At 52.0% G+C, this 17,752-nt stretch overlaps 1 protein-coding gene across 10 annotated transcripts in view; it reads right to left on the bottom strand.

Moving 5' to 3' along the window:
- Positions 1-17,752, bottom strand: part of TMEM229B (transmembrane protein 229B) — a 59,911-nt gene that overhangs the window by 17,572 nt on the left and 24,587 nt on the right. For 6 of the 10 annotated variants that reach the window (XM_062181570.1, XM_062181575.1, XM_062181578.1 and 3 more), the window contains exon 2: positions 3,775-3,965. The gene's annotated coding sequence lies outside the window, so the exon portion shown is untranslated. Of the gene's footprint in view, positions 1-3,774; positions 3,966-14,646; positions 14,850-15,785; positions 15,826-17,752 lie in introns of those variants that run through there. The other 4 variants (XM_062181576.1, XM_062181579.1, XM_062181572.1 and 1 more) reach the window with 3 other exon arrangements.

Raw genomic sequence — 17,752 nt, 5'->3', positions numbered from 1 at the left:
GAGCAGCTGCTGCACACAGAGAGGATTTGAGGAGGCTTCAGATACCAGGCAAATCCCAGCTGGGAGGTGCAGGGGGCAGGTGGGCTCCGGGAATGGAGTCAGTCCTGGCCCAGGGGCCCAAGGGGTTGGAGAAGCAAATGTACCCTACAGGGCCCACAGGCTGGGCATCCTGTGTGCCACCTGCTCTGCTCCTCCCAGGCCTCCGCCCAGCTCCCACCCCTCACACGTCTGAGCTCACTTCCTTCATGGCAATTGACTTGTTTTGCTCCTTGTGTATCATCTGCCTCTCCCTGGTTAGAACAAAAGCACCATACGGTCAGGGGCTTTGTCTTGTCCATTACTGGGCAACCACTGTCTAGAAAGAGATTAACACCGAATGGAATGATGTCTAAAGAACGAATGAGTGGGGGCCGGCGCTGTGGCATAGTGGGTAAAGCCTCCACCTGCAGAGCTGGCATCCCACATGGGTGCCAGTTCGAGTCCCAGCTGCTTTTCTTCCAATCCAACTCCATGTTATGGCCTGGGAAAGCAGTAGAAGATGGCCCAAGTGCTTGGGCACCTGCACCCACGTGGGAGACCCAGGAAGAAGCTCCTGGATTCTGGCTTTGGATCAGCACAGCTCCAGTCATTGTGACCATCTGGGGAGTGAACCAGCGGATGGAAGACCTCTCTCTCTCTCACTCTCTCTCTGCCTGTGCTTCTCTGTAACTCTGACTTTCAAATAAATAAATAAATATTTTTTTAAAAAAAGGATGAATAAATGAGTGAATGGGTGAATGGGCCCAAACAGGCCCAGGCCCTTAAATACTGAGGAGCGCAGGTACAGACAGCTTAGCTGGCCCAACGTCTCTCGTCTCCCCTTTCTCAGGAAATATAGCCCTCGTGAATGCTTAATTCTAGTGTCTTAAAATATCTTTGTTTCTTCTAATTACACAAGTAACATGTGCGCACAGTTGAGGTTTAAACATTACTGGAAGGAATGACTTAGCAAAAACTCCCCCTGATCCCACATCTTAAAGTCACTGTTAATGGTGTTGTCAGAATCAGTTCTGTTTTAAAAGAAGCCAATCTGTGCATCAGAGAAAAGCAAGCAGTCACAATTCCACCAAACTAATAACTATGATCATTTCCCCTTTGTAATCTTTTCCTGTGTGTGTATTTACAGGTTAACCATAATGTGCTTATCCTGTAACCTGCCATTTTCACTTATTATATCATAACTGGTATTCCAAGTTATATAGCCCATCTGCTCATTATTATAATGGCAATGTAATATTCCACCAAGTGGAAAACTATAATTTACTTAACTTGGATGTTCTATAAAGGGAGCATTTACTTGCCGTTTCCACTGAGATGGATGATATCATAAAGAATGTCTTTTATGCTTATAACAAAAGAATTCAGTGCTTTTCCTCATTGAGACTGATTCCTAATGAAAAATTTCTTAACAAATAGTCCCAGGAGTGGAATCACTGGGCGAAAGGGGATAGTAGCCTTAAGGCTGATGACGTAGATGGCCACGGGGAGCTGTGTCACGTGGGGAACAAGTTTGCTACCACATTCCCACAGTGGCCTCCATGGCCATCTCCCCATTGTCTATACCCCTCCCACGGGCCTGGCGGCTCGCTCCACTGCAGGTACAAATCAACCCAAGAACACCATCGGAAAGGCCTTCTAATCCCAAACTGACTTAACAAACTCAGGCTGAGTAGGAAACAGATTCCAGGCCTGAGCAATCAACTCTCATCTGGGCAAGTCAAGAGCTACCTAGAGTCGGGACAGGTGTTTGGTGCAGGGGCTAAGATGCTGCTCGGAGGACGAGTTTTGTGGTGCAATGGTATTAAGCCACCAGTTGTGACACCAGCATCCCCTATGAGCCTCAGTTTCAATCCTGGCTGCTCCGCTTCTGACCAGCTCCCTGCTAATGTGCCTGGGAAAGCAGTGGAAGATGGCCCAAGTGCTTTGGCCTGGACCAGCCCTGGCTGTTGGAGCATTTTTTGAACCAGCCGATAAAAGGTCTGTGTGTGTGTGTGTGTGTGTGACTCCCTCTGTCTCAGTAACTCTGCCTTTCAAATAAATAAATAAATTTGATTTATTTGAAAGGCAGAGTTACAGAGAGGCAGAGGGGAAGAGAGAGAAAGAGAGAGAAAGGCCTTCCATCCACTGGTTCACCCCCAGATGGCACAATAGCCAAGAGCTGTGGCCAATCTGAAGCCAGGAGCCAGGAGCTTCTTTTGGGTCTCCCACGCGAGTGCAGGGGCCCAAACATTTGGGCCACCTTCTACTGCTTTCCCAGGCCATAGCAGAGAGCCAGATCGGAAGAGGAGCAGCCAGGACTGGAAATGGCACCCATATGGGATGCTGGTACTGCAAATGGTGGCTTTACCTGCTATGCCACATCACTGGCCCCAATAAAGAAATCTTTATTTAAATCTTTATTTATTTGAAAGGCAGAGTTACAGGCAGACAGAAGCAGAGAGAGAGAGACACACACACACAGAGTAAGATTTTCCATTTGCTGGCTCACTCCCCAAGTGGCCATAATGGCCTGGGCTGAGCCAAGCCAAAGCCAGAGCCAGGAGTTTCATCCAGGTCTCCCACGTGGGTGGCAGAGGCCCAAGCACTTGAGTCATCTTCTGCTACTTTTCCCAGGCACGATAGCAGGGACCAGGATCAGAAGTGGAGCTGCTGGGGCCCGAATCAGTGCCCATATGGGATGTGAGCATTGTAGGCGGCTTCACCTGCTGTGCCACAATGCACAGCAGGTGCACAATGTAATGGCCCAATACATCTTCTTTTTTTTTTCAAAGATGCTACTTGGGACACCTGCATCCCATAGTAGAGTGCCTGGATTTGAGTCCTGGCTCCCTCCTGACTCCAGCTTCCTGCTAATGTACACCCTTGGGAGGCAGCAGTGATAGCACAATTACTTAGGTCCCTGCCACCCATATGGGAGACCCAGTTCCAGGCTTCAGCTTAACCCAGCCCTGGCTATTGTGGGCACTTGGGAAGTGAGCCAGTGCATGAAAAACCACTCCCTCTCTCTCTACCTTTCACAACAAATAAATAAACAAACAAATCAGGAATACTTAAAAAAAAAATCTCCCTAAAGCTTATTAGCCTTTTTCCATACCCTAAGGCTCCCATGGACCAGCCAGGAGCCCCTAGCAGCTTGTCCAGTGAAGCTCTGCCCAAGTGCCACTCTGTCTGCCCTTCCTGCGGGGCCTCTCACCCTGCCCTGAGCTCATCTGGACAGAGAGACAAGGAGATGCTGCAGAAATGAGGCAAAACCAAGAGGACTTGCTTCTCTGGGGCTCACTTCTGCGGCAGCTAAGCCTCCAACAATTCCCTCACCTCCCAGGGCCACAGATACTTCACTCAAGCCCCTCTCCCTCCCCAACCAGCACCACCTCGTGGTGTTGAGCTGGGTCGGGAGCTCAGGCGGAATGCCCTTCCCACTGCATGCATGGACGCCCAAGGCCTGAAGTGCCCAGGAACCTACTGATAGAAAGGGAACGTGGGAAGATGCTGTCTCCCACGTGCCAGCTCTCTTGCCTCACTTACGTCTGCCAGTCTGGGTCTGGCCCAGTTTTTAGAAGCCATGTGTCTCTAGGATGGCTCCAGCAGTGACATGCCTGTGACTGCTGGACACTCCCACCACTTCAGAACCACAGCCCCGTGATGGGCCTTGGGTAGGAAGCTGGGTAAACCTGGAACCTCCAGACCCAAGGAATGCTGGGCTGGGGACCCCCTCGGTGCCCATAACATACTCACTTCTCACACCTTGGAGTGCTCGGCTCCGAACAGACATCAGGGTCGGTGTCCAGGAGTGTCCCGGGCTAACCTTTGTCCTGGTTCCACACTGGAGCTTGGTGCCATTCTCAGCAGCGTGGGCAAGCATCAGCCACGGCACTCAGCTGAGCCCTGGCTGGTGGGCGGGCCACCTCCATCACTTCCATGTGTCCCTTGGGAATGAAAGAGGAGGACTTTGTTAGCTTCATCTGTCCCCTGCCCTGAGCCACCAAGTTAAGCTGGCTGAAGGGACAGCTCCAAGGCAAACATTGCAAAGGCCTGGGCTCTGGGCCCAGTCACCAGGGCCCCTCTCCTGGAACCGGCCACCTCCTCTCAGCTGTTCTGTCTGCTCAGGTCTGGTCAGCCCAGCCATGAGAGCCTGAGATGGTGCCGGGACAACCCACACCGTGGGGACAGGACCTGGGGCTTCTTGCATCACGAGTGAATGAGTGTACACTTGTCAATCTGAGAGGAGATATAATTTTAGAATCTAGCTCCATCCTCGGTTAGCTTCAAATTACGCTCTCACCTTCACCCTGCCGTGGGGACATCTGTCGTCAAGGGCGGTCAAGAGCCTCACGGGAGGCAGACAGGGTGGGGCGTTTGCTGCAGCATTTTGGACATCAAGCAGAATCGCACACAGACAAACAAGCAGTCTGCCCAAACCTTCCACCCGCAGTTTCACGACTGTGATACGTATTTATCTCCCTTTATTACTTTGCGATCGTTATTATTATTTTCTCATTGGTATTATTACTCTTAACATTGATAACTGCCTATAAGTTATCAACCTTACTTTATAACACCCTTTGCCAAGTACATATGTTTAATAATGTTGCCAAGACTTGTCCATCTGATGGAGATCCCAGCGTTTTTTGCTTTACAATGAAGGTGCTGGGGCAGGTGTATGGCACAGCGATTAAGCTCCCACTTAGGGTGCCTGCATCCCAAATCACAGTGCCTGCGTTCCACTCCAGGCTCCTCTCCATCCCAGCTTCCTGCTACTGTGCACTCCGGGAGGCAGCAGGTGACGGCTCAGGTTGGGTCCCTGCCATGGAGGGGATCCAGAGAACGCTCCTGGCTCCTGGCTTCAGTCTGGCCATCCCGTTGTTACAGGCATTTGGGGAGTGAATGAACCAGGGTATGGGAGACTCTCTCTCTCTCTCTCTCTCTCTCTCTCTCTCTCTGTGTGTGTGTGTGTCTCACTGCCTTTCAAATAAAATAAAAGTTTTTAAATTTAAAAGGAAGATGCTGAAGGGTCCCTGAAAACCCCTGATAGAACGCAGAGCACAGCTGCCCAAGGACAGTATTGAGGCCTAACAGAGCCCTTGGAGACTCAGATCAGTCTCTCGGATGCTGAGCTCAGTGTACGGCCGGGGTGGGAGCAGGTGCCACCCCCACACGGACAGCCAAGCACAGTGCATCACAGGCACAATCCCACCACGCAGCAGACGACACTCACCTCCACTTCCTCCCTGCCTCCACCCGCAGGCTCTGAGCAGAAGTAGCTAGATCTTTGCTCCCCAGGCTGACAGTCTGTGAGGCAATCACCCAGAGGAAGTGAGTGTGTAGGGCTCGGAGATCGGAAATGCACTATATGAAGACGGACTTTTGGGGGGTGGGGTGTGTACCCCTTGCATCTCCCCCTCCGGGCTCCTGGCTTCAGTGTGAAGTGCACTGAGCTGCTGGGCTCCTCTTGCCTCTGTCTCTCCCCAGCTCCCTCACCCCACACACCTGTCTATCTTCCTCCCTCCCCCAGCCCACCGATGGTGGACAGGGACCACCCTGGCATGTACCCATCAGCTAGAGGAAAGGGCTGCAATGGCACATCTGATACCCACCCCCCAAACACACCAGCAGCGCTGTGACCCTGTACCTAAGGAGTTCAATCCCACCCGTGAGTACTTCCCCTTCCCTGGCCCTGAGCAGGCCACAGCAATAGCACAAGCCCAGACCAAAACAGAAACAGAAACCAAAGACCACATTCTGCCTGCGCAGCCTGCCGGTCGCTGGCTGCCATTGGCCCAGAAAGCTGCTGCCGGCCACGCCTTCTGCTTCCTATGTGCAGATGGTCCCACCCCTGCCCCCAAGCTGTCCCCAGCCCTCTCCAACACTCCCTGGCCCCCAGGAATAGGTCCCAGAGGACAGAGGACAGGAGGCCCCTTTGTGGACCGCTTGGGCTGCACCGTCAGTGTTCGGAACAGATGAACGGGCGAAGAGCTCACGTGCAGGTGGAACAGACTTTTTCATGGCTCTCCCCTCCGTGACGCTCCCAGGACTCCTGTGGGGCAGCGAGTGCAGAAGCGACCACCTCCATTTCAGAGGAGAAAACAGAGGCTCAGGACTTGGACTTGCTCAGATCCACACTTTGGATTCAACTTCTGTGCTCAGGCTCTGAGTTGCGCCCCCTCCCCACCCCCCATAGCAAACCGTCAAACTGCCTCCCACCTACATCTCATCCTTAAGGCACACATCTGTGCCCGCACAGTGCGGGTCTTCCATTCAGCGTAATCTACTTAGTCTGTTCGCTAAGCTGCTTATTTTGCAAACATACAGCTGAGTTTGTCCACCGGCTTTTCCATCAGCATGCTTGGGGCACTCCTGGGAGCTTGAAGAAGCAGAGACCGTGGCCCTGTCCTCCCTTCCTGCCCTCCTCTGCACTCACCCACCCCCACCACCCCTCCCTCTGGATCCTGCTCCCACCTCACGCCTCTGTGAGACTGTCCCACAGCCACTGGGCTGTTCTGTTCCTGATGTCCCCACGAGCCAGGGACCATCCTTGTAGTGAAAGAGCTTGTTCCAGCCTAAAACTATCTGTGTGCCTGTTCCCCCACCAGGCAATGCAGTCCTTGAGAACAGAGAACTCCTGTTGGATGCATGCACCAGCAAGGTAGAGAAAGGCCCAGTTAAATTCCTGGGAGATGGAATCACCCAGTGTTAGTAACCAGGCAGTCATGTCTGGCGCCATCATGGAGGGCGCCTCTCCCACAAAGCACCATGAACGTAGGCTTGCGACGTTAAGGCTCTACCAATCAGAGAAGATAGGAGGCTGCCTGCTTTTCTTTCTCCCATCTCCAAGAGCCATCACACAAACTGAGAGGTGAACAGGGCCAGAGTGGGTGGCTTGGATCTGGACAACACCCAAGTCCCGTCCAATAACACATAAGGATGGCTGGGGCAGGAACAGAGCATCCCAGACAGCCTGGGGGACAGCACAGGCCCCCAGCCAGAGGCCAAGCCCTGGTTCAGGTGAGAATAGCACTGCCTGTTCTGTTGTTCCCACAATGCACTGGCACTTGCAAAAGGCACATCCAGTGTTCACGCACCCAGGACTCGTTTCCCAAAGAGGTTTAACCAGCAGCTGCTGGCTGGAAATTCCCTCTGCAACAATTTCTCTCCACCCCTGTAACTATTTAGGGGTGCTGGGCTTGCAGGCTTGAGCCTCAACTCCTCCGACAGCAAACTAAAAACTAGATGTCTCCCACCCCATCGCCACGGTGGGAACCTAAGACTGGACCCAGAAAGGCTGCAGCAAACACCATCCCTTTTCCTTCCCGACTCTCCTCTTCCTTATCCCTTCCCAGATCTCCTTGCCCTTCTGTGAGCTGACAGGTGGGGTCTTCCCACCTGCCAGGCAGTTCTCCAGCAGACACCAAGGGGCGTCCTACAGTTCATTTCAGGTGCATGTCAAGGGCTCAGACCCACGAGACTGGCCCAGCTCAGAAGCCAGTCACACCCTTGTCACCTGTACTTCTGACCACCTGGCTACAAACCACGGTTCCCAGCCACCTCCCTCTTTTCAGGTTCCGTTGATTTGCTGGGAGGACTCACAGAACTCCGAGAAACACTCGCTAATCTTTACTGGTTTATGATCAAGGATCCAAAGGAACAGCCAGATGAGGACAGATGGGGCGTGGTGGGGGTTGGGGAGCCGCTTTCCAACATCACGTGTTCTGCTACCCAGAAGCTCCCCAAGTTTTGTTTGAGTTTTCAAGGAACTTAATCTCTAGCCCTCCACACCTTCCCTGGAGGTGGGGGTAAGGCTGCAAGCTCCAGCCCCCTAGTCCTCAGTTGCTCTTTCTAGCCCTCCACTGGCCCCATCTTGAGGCTACTTAGGCTCCTCGCCCCCAGGATGTCATCAGCATAAACTCAGAGGTTAATCAAAGGGACTCATTATGAATGACAAGATAATCCTGCCACTCAGGAAATCCCGAGAGTTTTAGGATTCTATAACTGAAAGCCTAGGACAAAGAGCAAGTATATTTCATGTTACACCACACTTGCCCCCACCCAGGGGTCCACGGAATAAAGAGAAAATGCCCGCCCTGGGGAGCTCTCTGCTAGCTCCGAGCACCACAGTGCTTCCCCATAATTCAGAACGATTGCTTTTACTTATCCAGGAGTAAGACCAACTCTGAACACCAGTGGGTTAGGCACTTTCCAAACCCAGGACCGATCGATCGCGCTCAGCTACAAAAGTGACTGGTATTCCGAATCCTGGGGGCGGGGAGTAGCAGGGGGGAACCGTGTCTGGGAAGCAGGAGGCAGTGCAGGGAAGGTGGGTGGAGGCAGGCGCTGAGCCCCCACTGCTCTTGACCTTGTCCCTCCTCCCTGCCCCCTCTCCCGGGGCTTGCAGTCTGGATTTGCCTGCCTGCCCAACATCTCCCCATGCCTTCTTCTGCTTCCCTTGGAGGCCACCTTGTCTGTCACCCTCCTCTCCTCTCTTCCTCCCTGCATCTGACCTCTTACAGGCTCCCGCCTATCTCCCCCCCTCGGAGCCAACTCCTACTCCTTGGAGGGCAGTTTCTGAGTTTGTGGCTCCAGGGCCCCCTCCCCCCTTCTGCTACCATCCCACCTTCTGGCACTGGGTAACTGCTGCTCACTGCCTGAAAGGCTGGACAGCTGCTGGGCTCTCTAATTAGCCGCCTGGCCGCCGTCCCAGCACGCGGCATGTGTTACAGTAAAGAGCTGCCTCACCTCCCCTTCACCAACAATCCCCTATGCAGATCCCATCAGACAGCAGCCAGAGCCCTGGAATCCTCGTCACATGACACCAGCAAGCCTCCTCCCAGCCGGCCAGGAAGGAGGAGGCACTGGCCTCCCAACCTCACTAACGAAGTGACTAGGACTTTGTCGGCATTCTTTCCATAACTGCCTGTGTCCTTCGGGTGTCGCCCAGGTCAGCCTGCCACACAGCAGGGACTCTGCCTCTTGGATGCGTCACCAGTGCAGGTGGAGAACAGGCTGGCAGGTCCCTCAGAGGACAAGCCTGGACCGCCCCACAGCCTGACACCTGTGCCCTGAGGCCAAGCCACCCTGGATGCTTCCAAACAAGCAACAGAGCTGCTCCAGGAAGGCTTGCAGAAGCTGGTTGGTTTGTTCATGGCGTTGTATTCCAGCGGCCAACGAATATTTATGGGGTACCCGCTGAAGGCCAGGCACAGTGCTAGGTGTGAACAAGACAAGGAGGCCAGGCATAGTGCTAAGTGTGAACAGGACAATGTTCTGGAGCTCACAGGCCGCCAGGAGACAATACCCACTGGCCAACACACACTGGAGTTTCTGGGATTATGCCATGAAGAAGGAAAAAGGCCTGGGAGGGGACAGAAAAAAACTGGATGCTGGCCGGCGCCGCGGCTCAACAGGCTAATCCTCCGCCTTGCGGCACCGGCACACCGGGTTCTAGTCCCGGTCGGAGCACCGGATTCTATCCCGGTTGCCCCTCTTCCAGGCCAGCTCTCTGCTGTGGCCCGGGAGTGCAGTGGAGGATGGCCCAAGTGCTTGGGCCCTGCACCCCATGGGAGACCAGGAGAAGCACCTGGCTCCTGGCTTCGGATCAGCGCGGTGCGCCGGCCGTGGCTGCCATTGGAGGGTGAACCAATGGCAAAGGAAGACCTTTCTCTCTGTCTCTCTCTCTCTCACTGTCCACTCTGCCTGTCAAAAAAACAACAACAAAAAAAACAAAACAAAAAACTGGATGCTGGAGGGTGAGCCTTAAATAGAAGGAGGTGGAAGAAGCCATGCAGGGAAGCGGGAAGACCCTGCAGTCAGAGGAAGCTGAACAGCTTGAAAAGCAACAATAGTGGGCATTCAGGCTGCAAAGACCCTGCCCGGGGTGAGGAGGCGTGGCCCCCAGCCTGGCCAATCACAGCACCACATTCCCCTGGCTCAGGGAGTGGTCCAGGAACACACACCTTCTCCAATCAGAGCCAAGGCTGGCACTTTGGTTGCAATGACCAGAAAAGAGTGCTACATAAAAAAAAAAAAAAGACAGGAGGCCTTGCATATGGACTAAGTCCTGTATTGGGCCCCAGTAGACCAGGCTACAAATTAAAATGGAGTCACCCACACTAACGTTGCAAGTGACTAAGCTATTTATCTGACCTTCTGAGAAATCAGGATTAGAGTGATAACAGTCAAATTTCCCAATCAGGCCAGTTTCAATTGGCAGATGAAGTCCCCTCTGCCTTAATCCTTACACAGAGAAAGACAGCCAACACCACCTGACTGAGGCAGGAATCCAACATGGAGCTTAAGAAGCCTCTAGAGGGGCCAGCACTGTGGCTTAGCAGGTAAAGCTGCTGCCTGCAGTACCAGCATCCCATATAGGCGCAGGGTCGAGTTCCGGCTGCTTCACTTCTGATCCAGCTTTCTGCTATGGCCTGGGAAAGCAGTAGAAAATGGCCCAAGTGCTTGGGCCTCTGCACCTGCGTGGGAGACCCATAAGAAACTCCTGGCTTCAGATGGGTATAGGACTGGCCATTGCAGCCATCTGGGGAGTGAACCAGCAGATGGAGGACCTCCCTCTCTCTCTGTCTCTCTGTCTCTCTCTCCCCCCTCCTACCCCTCCCCCCCACCTCTCTGTAACTAAAAAGAAGCCTCTGGGGTTGAGGCTAGCGCTGTAGCGTAGTATTTTAAGCCTCTGCCTGCAGTGCCAGCATATGGGATGCAGTTCATTTCATGTCCTGGCTGCTCCTCTTCCAATCCAGCTCTCTGCTAATGGCCTGGGAAAGCATGGAAGACGGCCTAAGTGCACGGGCCCCTGCACCCACATGGGAGACCAGAAGAAGCTCCTGGCTCCATTGAGGCCATTTTGGGGGTGAACCAGCAGACTGAAGATCTCTCTCTCTCTCTCTGTCTTTCAAACAAATAAATAATGATTTTTAAAAAGCCTCTAGGAACACCTGCACCCCATTCAGAGTGCCTGCTCTGCTTCTGATTCCAGCTTTCTCCTAATGTGCACCCTGGGAGACAACACGAAATTGAGTCCCTGCCACCCAAATACTTAGACCTGGGGCTGAGTTTCAGGCCCCTGACTTTGGCCTGGCCTAGCAGCTGTTGCAGGCATCTGGGGACTGAATCAGAATATAGAAGTGCTCTCTTTCTCTCTCTCTTTGCCTTTCAAAACAAAACAAAACAAAAAATCAATAAAACTTAAAACAACCTGGTATTAACCAGTCCCTTGTTTTTCTATTGTTCTGTTCCTCATCTTACAAGGAAGGTAAGTTGGAGAAAACCAATCTGCTTTTTGTTCCTTGTTTTGCTTTCTGCAGCCTCTCTCTGTGTAGAAAACCAACCCCTTTTGCTCAGCCCATCACAGCACATTTATTTCACAGAGCAGCATTGCTTGGTTCTGGAATCCAAAATAAAAGCAATTGAGGGTGCTACATGAAATTGCAACGCTGTCCTTAGAGAAGAGGCACTTCCTTTCCACTGGACCTGGAAAGTCGTAAACCTGCAGGTGAATGGGTGAACGTGGAAGAAGTTTGAGAGAGAGAGAGAGATGGAGCAAGTCCCAGAGGCAGTGTAAGAATCCCGGATCTGGCTTTATAACGATTTATTTATTTATTTCAAAGGCAGAGTTACAGAGAGACAAGGACACACACACACACACAGAGGGAGACACAGAGAGAGAGAGAGAGACGGGGGGGGGGGGAGGGAGAGAGGGAGAGAGGGAGAGAGGGAGAGAGAAATCTTCCATCCTCTGGCTCCCTCCCCAAATGGCCACAACTGAGCCAAGCTGAAGCCAGGAGCTTCTTCCAGGTCCCTCACATGGGTAACAGGAGCCCAAGCACTTGGACCATCCTCTGCTGCTTCTCCAGACTCATTAGTAGGGAGCTGGATTGGAGGTGAAGCAGCTGGGACTCGAACTGGTGCCCATATGGGATGCCGGCACTGCGGGCTGGGGCTTTACCCGCTGCACCACAGCACCGGCCCTAGGACCATCTTTGAGAAACCTCTAAACAGAGCCTGACAGTCTGAGCTTTCCCCGGAACGGGAAGCGCAGGGGCCTTTGGCTGCTGCTCTGTTTCTTTTTCTTTTTCCCACTCTTAATTGACTTTATTTTGGATTCTAGCATCCAGTAATGCCTCGCTCCATAACACAGAGAGAATACTGTGATGGGCTGAGCAGCAGGGCTTGGTTTTAGACAGCGAGAGCCTGAGAAAGCAGAAACAAGGAACAAAAAGCAGATTGGTCACTTCAAAATCATTTTCCTTGTAAGGTCAGGACTCAGACAGAACAATAAAAACGTAAGGGATTGGTTGACATAGGGTGACATTTCTTTTGTGTAAGGATTAAGGGAGAGGGAACTTATTTCCCATGCCAATTGAAGCAGGCCTGATTGGGAAATTTAGCTGTTTATCTCTCTGATCCTGATTTTTCAGAAGGTCAGAACCAGCTAAGTTTCAGCTTGATGACATGGAACTTTAGCGTGAGTGACTCCATTTTGATTTTTAGCCTGTGCTGGTGGGGCTTGGCATAAGAACTGAGCCCGTAACAACGGCTCCTGTAATTTTCTATTTACTAATTCCTCCTGTTGGTCAGGCCCTCTGAGAGAGCCCCACCACTGCCTTCAGTCACCAGCAGATTTCAGCCTCATCACTCACAGTTCCCAGTGTCCTGATGATCCTGCATTTCTTTGAGTTTTTTCACGCCAGCCAAAGAAAGATCATTTGACAGTCAACAGATAAGTGTATGCAAAACTTTTTGAGGGGCCGGCGCTGTGGCGTAGTGGGTTAAAGCCCTATCCTGCAGTGCCAGCATCCCATATGGGTGCAGTTCAAGTCCCAGCTGCTCCACTTCCGATCCAGCTCTCTGCTATGGCCTGGGAAAGCAGTAGAAGATGGCCTGAGTCCTTGGGCCCCTGCACCCATGTTGGAGACCTGGAAGACACTCCTGGCTTCAGATCAGCACAGCTCCGGCCATTGTGGCCACCTGGGGAGTGAACCAGCAGATGAAAGACCTCTTTCTCTCTCTCTCTCTGTTTCTCCCTCTCTCTGTAACTCTGTCTTTCAAATAAATAAAATAAATCTTTAAAAAAAAAAAACTTTTTGAGAGAATAGTTCTATTCCAGTTGTCATTTGCAAACAGGAAAACTGTGATTAACACAGATGATTCTCCTCCATCTGGGACATACCTGGCTGGCTCAAGGATCACACACCTGAAAGCCACTTGCCCCCTCTGCTGCTACAAAAACCAATGGCTCTCCTCTGTGCAGACAGAAAGGGAAAGAACTGAGAACAAGCTAGGCCAGACTCCTAGCAAGGTGGCTCGGTCTCAGCGGGCGGCTGCAGCTTTGGGGGCTCCAAATCTCCCTCCTGGCCGCTGCTCGGACTTAGTCATTCCCCCCAGGTTGGGAGAGAAGATGACTCAGCAGACGGTTGTCAGCAACCTAGCACCCCTTGACCACCTCCTCCCAACAGCACTCATGAAGGCTGGAGACCAGGCACAAGTCAAAAACAGGTCGTTCACAAAGAGATTATTCTTACTGTCCCTCTCCGTAAGTAACGGGCCACAGGGAAGGCCTGCATCCACTCGACTGGACACTGACCCAAGCCAGACTTGGCACTTCCACCATGTGGCTTAATCCTAGCAACCCTGGCCCTGGCTGAGTCTCTCGCTGGACAGCTCCATCTATGGAGAAAGCACCGAGCCTTGCAACATCCTCAAAATATGGCTCCCAACAGCAGTTAGGCAGGAGTAATTAAAGGGAATCTTAGCTCAGTCAGTCTCTCATTAGCCATGTAATTAGCCTGTTGAAAATAATTAACATTCCTTTTGCAAAGGAAACAGAGGACCCATCACATCCATTAGCACAGCCACAAATCAGCTGGGGAAGGCCGTGAAGTCATCACCTCCTGGTCTTGCAAGGATGGAGGTAGCATTAGGTGACTCAGACCAGGTGGCCTGTCCCACCCTGGGCCAGGCTCACTGGTGAGCTGACACATATGAGCATGGATCCATTACAGATAAGAAAAATACGCCCATACCTACTCAGAAAGAACTTGAAGGCAATGCATGACTGTACCAAGACAGCCAGCCAAGAGCCAAGGCATGCCTCCCCAAAGGCCCTGAAAATGACAGAAAACCCATCATCTAGGGAGAATAAATGCATTACCAAGCAAGAGAGGAATTGTATGAACCCCCTGCAGATGGAAAGCAGACGGGAATGAGGGGAGAAACCACAACCCTCGAACATAGAACCGTAACAGTAATCATAACAACAATAGCTTCATGTATGTGACAGAACTTAAGCATATACTATCTCATTTAACTCTCACACAAATCTTTTGCGATAGACAGGGACTATTATTCTCCCCAAACAGGTGAGCTAGCTTTCTCAAGGTCACAGTACCAGTAGTGCCAGGACCAGGATTTGAACCCAGCAGTGTGGCTATGGATTCTATGCTCAACAGAGGAGCAGCTCTGGGGGCTCCACGCTCAGATCAGCAGATCCAGGGCACACAAAGGAGACCCCAATTAATTTGGAGCAGTGAGGCCAGCAACCTCTTCCCCACCTCCCCATCACACTGTGCCCCAGGTTCCCACCAGGGCTTAGCAGCCACATCTTACCCTCCTGCGTCCAGCTAGCTGCAGCCGGCTCCCGTGTGCAGAATCAGTGTTCACACAGAGGTGTTCAGAAAACCTCAAGACACAACCGAGGGCCTAGTGCTGTGGCACAGTAGGTTAATCCTCTGCCTGTGGCTCCAGCATCCCATATGAGCACTGGTTCTAGTCCTGGCTGGTCCTCTTCCAATCCAGCTCTCTGCTATGGCCTGGGAAAACAGTGGAAGATGGCCCAAGTGCTTAGGCCCCTGCACTCGCGTGGGAGACCCGGAAGAAGCTGCTGGCTCCTGACTTCAGATTGGCTCAGCTCTGGCCATTGTGGTCATTTGGGAAGTGAACAGGTGGATGGAAGACCTCTCTCTCTGTCTCTCCCTCTCACTGTCTATAATTCTATCTCTCAAATAAATAAATAAATCCTTTAAAAAAAAAGATACAACGGAAGGAGTGCAGAGGGTTCCTCCAGCATTTGACAAAGAGCAATGCTGTGAAAAAAAGTGTTAACTATTTAAAAACAGAAGTTCTAGGGGCCAGCACTGCTGCTGGGCAGGTTAAGCTACAGCCTCCCACACCTGCATCCCACATGATCCAGCTCCCTGCTAATGTGCTGGATGATGGCCCAGATGTTTGGGCCCCTGTCACCCCATGGGAGACCCAGATGGAGTTCCAAGGTTCTAGCTTCGCCATGGACCAGCTCAAGCCATTGTGGCCATGTGGGGAATGAACCAACGGATGGGATCTCTTTCTGTCTCCCTCTTTGTCGCTCTGTCTTTCAAATAACTTTGAAATAAAATTTGCTGACAAACTACTTCACCAAGCACAAGGAGGTAGATATCATTTCCTGCACCAGCCCGTGGGCCTCTCCAGTCTGGTTGGTCATTCCTGTCCCGTAGTCACTCCACATCTGTCTATGCTCCTGTCTGAGGTCTCTGCTCACAAGATTCCTCTACCAGAACGCCCTGCTCTCTCTTCTCTGCTTACCCACACTTGCCTCTCCTTCCCGGCCCACTCAAAGATCATCCTGCTTAACAACAGGCCTGTGCATCCCACTTCACCCGCCACAACCCCTCCTCCCCCAGACTCCTCAGTGCACCTAACTCTCCAGCTCTGGTTGAGCTCTCTTGTGGAGCACAATACTGACAACTTACACGTCCTTGATCTTTCAGGGCGTCCAAGTCTGTCGTAGGCTGCTCAAAGACACACAGAGAGCATTAGGTTTCTTCTTATACCCCATTGTTTCACAATAACGTCCTCATAGGTCAGCTGAGCAAGCGATGAGTGTGCTTTTGTTTCTCTTGGAAGTAGGAAGAGGACAGCAACCACGGGGATATACTTCAACAGGGCTGGGCCCAACACGCCCCACCCTCTCACATGGGCCATGACCTCCAAACTAGGCTACCTGGCTCCAGAGAGCCGGGAACGCCCTCTCCTTGGGCTGGGATCCAAAAAAAAAAAAAAAAAAACACCTGCAAACCCCAAGGGAATAGTTGGTAAATCCAGAGGCAAAATACTCTAGAGGAGTAGGGTGTTCAGATGCTCTTTTTTTTTTTTTTTTAAGAATTATTTTATTTATTTGAAAGACAGAGTTACAGAGAGAGGTAGAGACAGAGAGAGAGGTCTTCCATTCTGCTGGTTCACCCCCCAAATGGCCACAATGGCCAGAGCTGCACTGATCTGAAGCCAAGAGCCAGGAGCCTCTTCCAGGTCTCCCACGCAGGTGCAGGAGCCCAAGGACTTGGGCCAACTTCTACTGCTTTTCCAGGCCATAGCAGAGAGCTGGATTGGAAGAAGAGCAGCTGGGACTCGAACCCTGCACCCATATGGGATGCCTGCACTGCAGGCTGGGGCTTTAACCCACTTCACCACAGCACCAGCCCCTCAGATGCTCTTAAGGTACCTCCCTCAGATTGTGTTAGTAGCCAGGAGACAATGGTAAATACCCAGAGGAGAAACTGGACAACACCCTGACCAGGTGATCAAATTTAACATGTCCAGGGGGCACATGGACACCTAGTGCCTATGGATGTAATGTCCTAAAAAGAACACAGTGTTATTCATGCATGCACCAGCTGGGAATGGAACCTAAACGCGAGGCAGCATCAGACAAGTTCCAAAAAACATTATTCTAATTTTTAAAAAGGGGAAGAGAAGCCAGCGCCGTGGCTCAACAGGCTAACCCTCCACCTTGCGGCGCCGGCACACCGGGTTCTAGTCCCGGTCGGGGCACCGATCCTGTCCCGGTTGCCCCTCTTCCAGGCCAGCTCTCTGCTGTGGCCAGGGAGTGCAGTGGAGGATGGCCCAAGTGCTTGGGCCCTGCACCCCATGGGAGACCAGGAGAAGCACCTGGCTCCTGGCTTCGGATCAGCGCGGTGCGCCGGCCGCAGCAGCCATTGGAGGGTGAACCAACAGCAAAGGAAGACCTTTCTCTCTGTCTCTCTCTCTCTCTCACTCTGCCTGTCAAAAATAAAAAAAATAAAAAAGGGGAAGAGAGGGGGGAGACTTGTATTTGTCAAATATGTCAACATCTCAAAACACAAAGACAGGTTAGGAATTGTTCTAGATTAAAGGTGACTAAAGAGACAGAACAACCGACTGCACTGTGTGACCCTTTGTACTGGAGGAGAGAAAACGCTCCAAAGGACATTGGGTCAACCGACAAAACTGGAAAACAACCAGCAGATTAGATAACGTATCGTATCCATGTTCAATTCTCTCAAGGTTATGTAAAAGAATACCCGTATCCTTGTGAAATCTACACTGAAATATTTAGAGGTAAAGGGCCACACTGTAGGCAACTGTTACGGGTTGAATATGATTTGTCTCCTAGAGAAACTTGTTGAAATTTAATCCCTATTATGAAATATTAAGAGGTGGGACCAGGGGCCGGCACTGTGGTGTAGCAGGTAGAGCTGCCTGTTGCCTGCAGTGCCAGCATCCCATCTGGGTGCTGGTTTGAGTCCCAGCTGCTCCACTTCTGATCCAGCTCTCTGCTGTGGCCTGGGAAAGCAGTAGAAGATGGCCCAGGTCCTTGGGCCCCTGCACCCCTCTGGAAGACCCAGACGAGAGTCCTAGTTCCTGGTTTCGGTCTGACTCAGCCCTGGCCATTGTGACCATT

This window comes from Lepus europaeus, chromosome 22 (genome assembly GCF_033115175.1).
Source record: "Lepus europaeus isolate LE1 chromosome 22, mLepTim1.pri, whole genome shotgun sequence".
NCBI classification, from domain to species: Eukaryota; Metazoa; Chordata; class Mammalia; order Lagomorpha; family Leporidae; genus Lepus; species Lepus europaeus.
The sequence above is the reverse complement of the archived record's forward strand: the minus strand, read 5'-3'. Positions and strand labels throughout refer to the sequence as shown.